Source organism: Nycticebus coucang, chromosome 3 (assembly GCF_027406575.1).
Source record: "Nycticebus coucang isolate mNycCou1 chromosome 3, mNycCou1.pri, whole genome shotgun sequence".
Classification (NCBI taxonomy): domain Eukaryota; kingdom Metazoa; phylum Chordata; class Mammalia; order Primates; family Lorisidae; genus Nycticebus; species Nycticebus coucang.
Genome location: NC_069782.1, coordinates 7925932 through 7928788, shown reverse-complemented (window position 1 = coordinate 7928788; position 2857 = coordinate 7925932). Strand labels below are relative to the sequence as shown.

Below are 2857 nucleotides of genomic sequence, written 5' to 3'. Positions count from 1 at the left end.
TCACATCTGTAATCGCTCACATCTGCATCTGGGAGGCCAAGGTGGGTGGATTGCCTGAGCTCACAGGTTCGAGACCAGCCTGAGCAAGAGCAAGACCGGGTCTCTAAAAATAGCCAGGCGTTGTGGCAGGTGTCTGTAGTCCCAGGTACTTGGGAGGCTGAGGCAAAAGAATTGCTAGAGCCCAAGAAGTTGAGGTTGCTGTGAGCAATGACACTACAGCACTCTACTGAGGGTGACAAAGTGAGACTGTCTCCAAAAAAAAAAAAAAATGCTCAAAGTCACTAATCATCAGGCAAATTAAAACTACAATGACATATCACCTTAGCCCTGTGAGAACGGCTTTTATTAAAAAGTCCAAAAATGTGCTCACTTTGGCAGCACATATAGAAAATTGGAATGACACAGAGAAGATTAGTATGACCTCTGTGCAAGGGTAACAAGCAAATTCATGAAGTGTTCCATATTTTTATTAAAAAGAAAGTCCCCAAACAATAGATGCTGGCAAGGATGCAGAGAGAAAAGAAGGCTTGTACACTGTTGGTTGGACTGCAAATTAGTATGGAAAATAGTATGGAGACTCTTCAAAGAACTGAAAGTATATCTGCCATTTCATCTAGTAATTCCACACTACTAGAGCAAAGTCACTCGATCAGAAAGACACCTGCACTTGAATGTTTATTGCAGCACAACTCACAATTACAAAAATGTGGAATCTACCCAAGTGCTCATCATTTCATGAGTGGATTGACAAAATGTGGCATATGTATACCATGGAGTACCACTGAACCCTAGAAAAGGATGAATTAATGCTTTTTGCAACAAATTAGATGAAACTGGAGACTGTTATCCTAAATGAAGTATCTCAAGAATGGAAAAAACACACCAGGCTGGGGGCAGTGGCTCACGCCTGTAATCCTAGCACTCTGGGAGGCCAAGGTGGGTAGATTGCTTGAGCTCAGGAGTTTGAGACCAGCCTGAGCAACAGCAAGACCCGGTCTCTACTAAAAAGAGAAAAATTAGCTGGATAGTGCATCTGTAGTCCCAGCTACTTGGGAGGCTGAGGCAAGAGGATCACTTGAGCCCAGGAGTTTGAGGTTCCCGTGAGCTATGATGCTGCATTGTAGCTTTTTTTTTTTTCCTACAAAAAAAAAAAAAAAAAGAGAGAGAGAGAAACAAACACCATATGTGCTCATTATTATACTGGAACTAACTTGGGCACACAAGTGCATAGAGGGAAGTAAAACTCATTGGAAATTAAGAAGTGGGTGGGGGAGGAAGGAAGAGACAAAACCTATCAAACAGATACAATGAACATTATCTGGCTGATGGACATACTTATAGCTGTGACTCAAGCATTACAAAAGTGATCTATGTAACAAACACATCCCTACCCCTTTAATATTTTGAAATACAAAAATTTAAGGCTGGGCTCCCTTAGCAAAGTGGTTACAGTGCCAGCCACATACACCAAGTGTGGCTGGTTCAAACCCAGCCTGGGCCAACTAAACAACTACAACAAAAAATAGCCGGGCCTTGTGGCAGGTGCTTGCAGTCCCAGCTACTTGGGAGGCTGAGGCAACCAAATTACTTTAGCCCAAGAGTTTGAGGTTGCTATGAGTTGTGACACCATGACACTCTATTGAGGGTGACATAGTGAGACTCTGTCTCAAAAAATATATATATACATAAAAATTTCAAAAAAGAAAAGGATAAAAATATTTCCATATGCACATTGATTAGTGTATTCGTTTCCTCGCACTGCTGTAACAACCATAGCCAAGTGGTGTTGGTGGTACAGTGATGAGCATAGTTGCCTTCCAAATAACCATAACCTTGGTGGTTTATTTTTATTTATTTGTTTTTGAGACAGAGTCTCAAGCTGTCATACTGGGTAGAGTGCAGTGGCATCACAGCTCACAGCAACATCCAACTCTTGGGCTTAAATGATTCTCTTGCCTCAGCCTCCCAAATAGCTGGGACTACAGGGATCTACCACAATGCCCAGCTATTTTTTGGTTGCAGTTGTCATTGTTGCTTAGCAGGCCCAGGCCAGGTTTGAACCTGCCACCCTTGGTGTATATGGCCGGCGCCCTGCCCACTGAGCTATGGGCACCGCCAACCTTGGTGGTTTAAAACCACAGCTATTTATGCTCCCATAGTTCTGGAAGCCAGGAGTCTGAAATCAAGGTGTCGGCAGGGCTGTGCTATCTCTGATGGCTTAGCAGAGGATCCTTCCTTGCCTCTCCAGCCTCTGGTGGCTCCAGGTGTGTGTTGGCTTGTGGCCACATCACTCTGATCTCTGTCTCTATCTTAACATAGCCTTCTCTCGTTGTGTCTCTTCTAAGGATGCTTGTCACTGGATTTAGAAACAACCTGGATAATCCAAGATGATCTCATTTAAAGATCTTTAACTTAATTAGATCTGAAAAGACTCTTTTTCCAAAATTCACATTCACAGGTTCTGGGGTTAAGATGTAGACGTTTGGGTGACCAACACTCAATTGATTATAATCAGTTAGGACTTTCTGATGTCTTAAGAAACAGAAAATAGTCAGGCATGGTGGCTTCCAACTGTAAATCCCAGCATTTAGGAAGGCTGAGGCGAAAGACTGCTTGAGGCCAGGAGTTCAAGACCAGCCTTGGCAACATATTGAGACACTAAACACACACACACACACACACACACACACATTAGTTGGTTTGGTGGCTCCCACCTGTAGTTCTAGCTACTTGGGAGGCTGAGAAGGGAGGATCACTTGAGCCCAGAAGTAGAGGTTGCAGTGAGCTGTGCTGACACCACCGCACTCTAGCCTGGGTGACAAACTGATACCCTGTCTCTGAAAAAAAGAAAAAGAAA

The 2857-nt window shown here is 43.5% G+C and overlaps 1 non-coding gene across 1 annotated transcript; it reads left to right on the top strand.

Annotated features, from left to right (window-relative positions):
- Positions 1-362: 362 nt before the first annotated feature.
- LOC128582767 (U6 spliceosomal RNA) lies at positions 363-468 on the top strand. Its single transcript, XR_008379212.1, has one exon. It is a non-coding gene; the product is annotated as a U6 spliceosomal RNA (small nuclear RNA).
- Positions 469-2857: the final 2389 nt, after the last annotated feature.